Raw genomic sequence first — 7,965 nt, forward strand, 5'->3', positions numbered from 1 at the left:
GATCCGGCGGCGGCGGGGAAGCAAGCCACGGCGGGAGGCGGCGATTGCGGGGATCGAGGGGAGAGGGGGTCCGGGGCCGGCCTTATAAAGGCACGGGGCCGAGGCCTTTCTTGGGCGAGCGGCATCCGGCGGCGGGGAGATGCCGGACTCCGGCGAGTCCCTGTCGGGCACGGCGGGAGCTAGGCGCTGGCGCCGCGGGCTGGGCTGGCTCAGCTGGGCCGGCCCAGTTCGGGAGAGAAGAAGTTTTTTTTTAATAAACAGAGAAAGAAATAATAAAACAAAAGAAAATGAAAATATTATATAGGCATATAATATATCAAAATTTTCAGAAAAAGATTTCCTACAGCGTGAACATTTTTGTCAAGTCAAATAAAATCCACACAAATTTTAATAAATCAAACAGTGCTACTGCCTTAATAAAATCCAATAAAAATCATTTTAAAAATACCAAAATGATTTCAAATTTATTTTTCTCCAATTTTCTGATGTAGGGAATCATGTTACCCTATTTTCTGTATATTTTTATTTTGGAGAAAAATAATTTGAATAAAACTCAAATAAGTCCAATATTGGAAAATAATTTCAATGGGACTTTGAATTTAATCCTTTGAAACTCCCAACTCCTATTTCATATGTTTTGAAGAAGTCATTTTATCTTCGCTCGTGAAAATCATTGAGTTGCATAAAGTTTCAAAATTGGAAATATTCTCAAATGAAATTCAAATATTTTCAACACCCCTTTTCATTTAAATAAATGGAAGAAGTCATGTCATCTTCTCTCCAGGGTTTTGTGGTGAAAAGAATTTGAATTCATGGAGATCATAAAAGCAAAATGAAAGTTTGGGAAAGTCCTTTTATTCCCTCTCATTTAACTTTCAAAAGATTTCGAATTCCACTCACTTTCAGTCAATCAATCAAACAATCATTCCAATCTATCTGTTATTATAACATTCCAAAATTTAGAATTTTGGGATGTTACACCCGTAGGTCGGTGGCAAGAAATAGTCTGCAGAGTTTAGTTAGTGCTATTGTGCTTGTCTGTAGTAAGTATTATTGTTCAGTACTTGATTTGTGTTTGTGAACCCTGTATTGTTTATTAGTACCACCGCTTTTGGTGTGTGAACGGTCTATGTTAATGTCTGTCCACTCAATTCAGTCTGTATATTTTGAAGTATGCAGATCATATTTTTTGTGACGACGGTTTATCAATTATGGTTACACTCCAATATCTGTATGCATTGCAGGGTTTATCGCACCCACCAGGATTTCCAGTCCCATGGATGTTCGGTCCATACAATTTTTCATGACCTTTGGACTGTCCTGCTTGTGGGAGTAGGCGGGGCCCCTGCATGCCACGCGTAGTTGGACGATCAATCTTCTATTTAGTACTTCAACATAGTGATTTCCTGGTAAGGATTCACTCGTGTCACATCAAGTAAATCTTATTGATTTACTGTCTAAATCTTATTGATTTAATGTCTTGTTTTCTTTCTTTTCCTGCAATTTTACGATGCAGGTTTTGCCATGTGACATTCATCACAGAATAAACCGTTTGGTTTGCTCTACGATGGCTATTTTTGCAGGTTTCACTTCTTATGTCGTGTCAGTAACGAAGGCACTGTCCATCACTTATATTACTGGCAAAAATTGGATCAGTCTGTTGTCTGAGTACAAGCTGAATCCCTACGATGAACTGCAGTTTGGTTTAACAAAAACGCCACAATTAGTCCTTCTCGCGTTTAAAAGAAATGAAGAAAAAACTGGATCACGGTCACGGATCCTAGTCAAGTTAGAAAGCTGATGATAGCAGACCAGACACAATCTGTCTCGCACAGATCGAGCACCGGCAGTTGCTCTAGCACTGACAGCGGCAGCAGCTCAGTCTGATCCAGCTGAGGATTGGGCACCGACCGCGTCAGCGGATCAGTCTGATCTACCGGAGGATCGGGCATCGACACCGGCACCTGCTCCGACACCGGCACCAGCTCTACAAGGAGCACCATCTCCGGCAGCAGCAGCGGCTTCGGCACCTGCACCAACACTTGCACTTGCATCTGCTCCGACCCGTGCAGTTGCACCGGCAACAGACCGGGCTGCAGTTCGCACTTCATATACCAAAGTCCTTACAAAAACCGACATGTCCACCTTCTTGGTAAGCATTGGCCGCCCAAGTGCTTCGTTCTTTTTTCTTTCCATGTTGTTTCACATGATTCACTGTGTTGATCTAACTGTTTGGGTATGTCTTCTTGTTTGCAAACAAAGAATTCCTAGAGCAACGAGGAAGTCGTTCAACAATCCGGGCGACTGCGGCCAAGTTTCTCTTACCATGCGCAGCCTTGGTGTGAATGAACCTGCTCAATATACCATAAGTACAAAGGATGGTCGCATGATGATTGATGCTAAAGGATGGTCAAGGTTCAAATCTAAATCATATCTTGCGGTAGGGGATGATGTCAAAATTGAACTTTCTCGCAAGGAGAGCTGGTCCAAATCAACTTTTAAATTCTTCAGTAGCAGCACGCAACTGCCGAACTGATCTATCCTCCAAGAGATTTTGATGTAATAATCTGGCATGGTGAAACAAGTGTCCTGTGTGTATAAGTAGTACGACAGTATTATTTATCACATGGTATATCGTTGATAGAATTGCAACTCTGATTGCTGGTTAGGAACTGTCGTTCAATTTCATTCCAACAGTTGCCGTGCTTTATTCAATTTTGTGTATTCACCTTGCGACAGCATCTAAAACCAGCGCCATACCGATCGCTTGCAATATGAAAAGCGCTGAGGTAGAACACATGGGCCCCCAAACATGCAGGGTCGGTCTGCGGCCCAAAGTCCAGAACCGTGAGCCTATCTGAGTATTATATTCTCAGCTGAACCCCCATAAAAAAAGCTGAACCCCCATAATGCCCGTGCGTTGCAGAGGGAGTATATTTCTCGGCAAGGTGAGCCTGTGATATAAAAGATTTGTATATTTCTTTACAGAGGGAGTAGCTCTTTGTCAAAAAATATATTTATGTGTAACTAGTTACTCCTGTCTTTCTACTTCCTTTCGCTGATATGTGGGGCAACCGGCAATGGGGTCCACGTGCCATTGCACAAATTAGAGTGCACAACTTCACGGTAGACACACCCCGATCGTAGCACCACAGTAATGCCCAATGAGCCGTCAAATCACAACCCCCCCCCTTCCAGCTTTAGCAGTAAGCTGGACGAACGAAGCGGCAATATTTCACTGGGCCTGAATCCCCTTCTCCCTCGTCTGCTTGTTCAGAGAAAACCCCCTCTCGGCGATTGCATAGGGTTTTCTCATGGAGAACCAGGTACGAATTCTTCATCCATCCCCGATTAATCCAAGTCCCTTGGTCGCAGGTAATCCTAGGATGGCAGCCGCCGCCGTTGGTGCATTTTTCTTCCTACTGAATCTAGTGTGTTTCATTTGCAGTGCCCAAAGTACGAGTACCCTACAGGTTTCTGCGCCCTCGGCGAGACGCCACACTTGTTCCTTCTCATCCTAACACAGCATTTTGAAACGCGCACAGTATGTTCCTAGAATCCTCTTTTCTATCCAGGAGGGTGGGGTTTTTTTGAACATGCTGTGTTCTCATATTATTTTTCCTGCAGTGTATTATTTGCTCTGCCAGAACACATGTACTCAAGATGCTCGGCCTTGTCATAACTGAATACACTAGTTTAATGGTCAAAGTGAAGACAAGCCATGGATATAAGTTCCGAGTTGGGTTCATGAACCAAGAAGATCGCTGCTTTTTTATGGCCGAACTTGGATAAACTTTCTCAAGTGTTACGGACTGAAAGTTGGCGCACGAATGTTGATGGAAATAGCAGAACCTGGTCTCATCTTCACTGCGATCTTCCACCCCGACGTCGTTCCAATTGTTCATCCATGTTAGTTTTGTATCTGGTTCTTGCTTGTTGCCTCGATTACTTCTTAATCCACCTATTCTGTCTAACTAATCACAATTTAACTTTAGAAGTAGCAACGAATCTCTCACGAAGATGCTACTTCTAACTAATATTTTCTTATAATTGGTGGCACGTGTAGGTTTTTTCAGAGTTAAGCAGTCTGCTCGTTTGTTACTCTGTAATAACTCGGCCGTTACTAATGGCACTGAAGTTGACTGGATCGACATCCACAAGTTCCTACACTTTATTGATCGTCTTGAGGTCCTTGTGGGGCGTTTCAATGGTGGAAGGCCATGTGGGATATGTGTGCCACTGCTGCACTCGTTGAACAGGTCCAACTGTGTCGAGAAACTTATGGTACGAGCTGTTTTCTGTTATATATGTTGTTCATAAACTATTGCTTATACACAGTTTTACAGCTGTGATCTTCTTGAAACAGGAACTGCCGAGTTCTATTGTTCCTATACAGATGCCTGGCCATGGTCGGGTCAGACTTGCGCTTGGTCACAACATGATGTTTATGTCGACCTACTCAATTCCCCTTGGAGGTGAAAAGATACTTATTCATGGGTGGTCTCAAATAATTAAGGCCCGTCCATCTTGGAGAATAGGACAGAAGATTATGTTCATGCTTTTCCATGGCTCTAAAGCGAATATCCTGTTTATTGACCACGTTGCTTTCAGCTTCGGTTGTTAAGTGCCCCTGCTGGTTTCAGTTAAGGTTGTTAAGTACTCCTGCTGCTTTTACAGTCTGTCGTGTTTCTTCAGTCCTGTCTTCCTCCAGCCGCCAAAACCAAACCAGCGCCGGCGGGGCCGCCTGCTTCCGCCTCCCACGGCTGACTGCGCCTCAGCGCACGCATCGCCGCCCCACCGTCTCCTAAATCGTTAACGCCGACGTCCTCCGCGCGCTTTGGTGCGCTCGCCGCGGCGCCACCCTCTCGCGTTGTCAACATGGTCAACAAACAACAGGAATCGGCAGAAGTACGTGGAGAGGATGACAGTAGGGGCCCACCACGTCAGCGTATGGAAAAATAAAATGCTTCCTCCTAGTGTTTTCCTGACATCTGGGACCCACGACATTGTGAGCGTATATAGTCAATAGTCAAGAGAATAGCACACGGCTGACACCTGGGACGTAGCTACTCGAGCAGTATTTTTTTTGTTTGGTATTGTTGAGACGGAGCAGGGTTTGAACTGGGCTGTGGCCCGTCTAGCCCAGGCTTATATTTTATGTTCACCATGTGACCAGCCCAGCTATTTTTTCTTTGTGAAAATGAGCCCAGTTTATTTTTTCTGAAGAATACCCAATCCAGGCCTACTTATTTTTCTACGCCCTGATGGGCTGCAACTCTTTCAAGACACCTGCAAATCTTGAAAGTAATATGAAATGGGTTGTAAATATAAAAACAGATGACAAATTGGCAATTACTTTATAATTTCTGAATTTTTTTCACATTTTCATATTCCTATTTCACTGGGCATTGACCTAATTTAAATATATCTTCAAAGTACTTTAAATCTGGCTCAACACTTCGGTATTAAAAATAGTTTGGAACCCACAGAAATATGCGAAATTGGCCCTGGCCAACCCAAAAAACGACTGCAATAAATTGCATAAGAAGTTGCCATGAGCTATATATAAATTATTAAAAAAAGAGGGAGTGGTCTGACTTGTGGGCCTGTTTAGTTGACGCGTATGCAAGATTTTTTTAGTTATTATATACGTCAACAAATGATTCTAGCAGACGTAACCGTTGGATGTCAATCCAACGGCCGTCGTGTTTCTTCAATCTCTGATCTTCTTGCTCCAGCCGCCAAAGCAGCGCCGGCGGGACCGCCTACTCTCGCCTCCCGTGGCCGGCTGTGCTGCCGTGCAGGCCTCAGCGCCCCTACTACTCCCACCGCTGGCCAGGGCATCCCTCTACTCACCCACACCCCCTGTTATTCTGCGGCGACGGTAGCCTCACACCGCAGCCGAACCGGTGAACCCTCGTACTCCTCTTCGCGCGGGCTTCCACTGCCGCGTCTTCCCCGGCTCTGCGTCGTCCCCTTCCTAGGCCTCGCCGTCGTCCACCGCCGTGGTGCTCTTGGCGCGGCGTGGTCAATGTGGTCAACGACCGACTTCCATCGAAAGAGTACTGTACATGGAGAGGCTGACAGCTGGGTCCACGGCAGCCGCAAGGAAGTGCCTCCTTATTACGCGGAAAATAATTATTCCACCACCTGACAGCAGGGACCCACCGGATGGGCCACCAGTATTTCGCGAAAAAAAACGTTTCCCCTGACTGCTAGGACCTACAGGACGGGCCACCGTATTTCGCGAAAAAAACGTTCCCCCCGCTGTCAGCTCGGACCCACCGGAAGTGCCTCCTTATTACGCACAAAAAATGAATACCCCCTGCTAGCTGGGACCACCTTGGTGGGAGGCTGACTTGTGGGCCTACTAAGTTGACTGGGACGGAGGCCTTTGTCAACTTTAGTCAATATATGAACGATTCTAGCTCTAGTGACCATACGATGTCCATCCAACGGCTGTAGTGCTTCTTCAACCTCTGGTCTTCTTGCTCCAGCCGCCCAAAGCAGCGCCGGTCGTGCCGCCTGCTCCTGCCGCCCGTGGCCGGATGTGATGCCGCGGAGGCCTCACCGCCCCCTACTACTCCCACCGCTGGCCAGGCCATCCCTCTACGCACCCACACCCCCTGTTATTCTACAGCGACGGCAGCCTCACACCGCAGCCGAACAAGTGAACCCTCATACTCCTCTACGCGTGGGCATCCACTGCCACGTCTTCCCCGGCTCCGCGTCGTCCCCTTCCTAGGCCTCGCCGTCGTCCACCGCCCTGGTGCTCTCGACGCGGCGTGGTCAACGTGGTCAAGGAATGGCTTCCATCGGACATGGACTGTACGTGGAGAGGCTGACAGCTGGGTCCACGGCCGCAGCAAGGAAGTGCCTCCTTATTACGCGCAAAATAATTATTCCTCCACCTGACAGCGGGGACCCACCGGACGGGCCACCGTATTTCACGAAAAAAACATTTCCCCCTGACTGCTGGGACCCACCAGCTACATCTTCGCACGCAAGGAAGTGCGTCCGAAAAAAATGATTCGCCCCCCTGACTGTTGGGACCCACCAGCTACATCTTCGCACGCAAGGAAGTGCGTCCGGGCAAAAACAAAACAAAACGATTCCCCCCTGACTGCTGGGACCCAGCAGCTACACCTTCGCACGCAAGGAAGTGCGTCCGGGCAAAAAAAACGATTCGCCCCCCTGACTGCTAGGACCCACCAGCTACATCTTCGCAGGCAAGGAAGTGCCTGACAGTCGGGACCCACCTCGTCGAAGCGTACGTAGCGTTGTCATTCTGGTCGCGAACGTGTACGTACATATATACTGGTCGATGTAGAGGCGCGCACGTGTCGTAGTAGAGGCGCGTACGTGTCGTAGTAGAGGCGCGCACGTAGCATGTACACGTACGTACAGCGGCCAGGGTGCAAGAAAGAAAATACGGCCACGTACGTACATACGGGCAGGGTCTCGAACGCCTACTCGCGCATACGTACGGCCAGGGCTCGTGTACATGGCTGGGTCGGAACGGAGAAACAGCGTCGTCGTCGTGTTCATGGGGAGGCAACGGAATGCGTCGTGTTCATGGGGAGGCAACGGAATGCGTCGTGTTCATCGGGAGGCAACGGAACGCGTGGGAGCCAACCGGCTGGGTCGGAACGAAATGCGTGGTCATGTTCATCGGGAGGGCTTGGACGGAACAGGCGATGGAAACGAGGCCTGGCGTACCGCAAAACGGAGGAAACGGCCTTGTGTTCGACCGCCCACGTTCGAAACGGGATCCTGTTCATCGGGAGGGGTCTGGCGTACCGCAAAACGGAGGAAACGGACCTCCTACGGTCGAAACGGGGGTCCTGTTGATCGGGAGGGGTGTGGTGTACCGCAAAACAGAGGAAACGGACTTGTGTTGGAGCGCTACGGTCGAAACGGGGGTCCTGTTGATCGGGAGGGGTGTGGCGTACCGCAAAACGGGAC

The sequence above is a fragment of the Triticum aestivum genome, chromosome 7D (assembly GCF_018294505.1).
Source record: "Triticum aestivum cultivar Chinese Spring chromosome 7D, IWGSC CS RefSeq v2.1, whole genome shotgun sequence".
Classification (NCBI taxonomy): Eukaryota; Viridiplantae; Streptophyta; class Magnoliopsida; order Poales; family Poaceae; genus Triticum; species Triticum aestivum.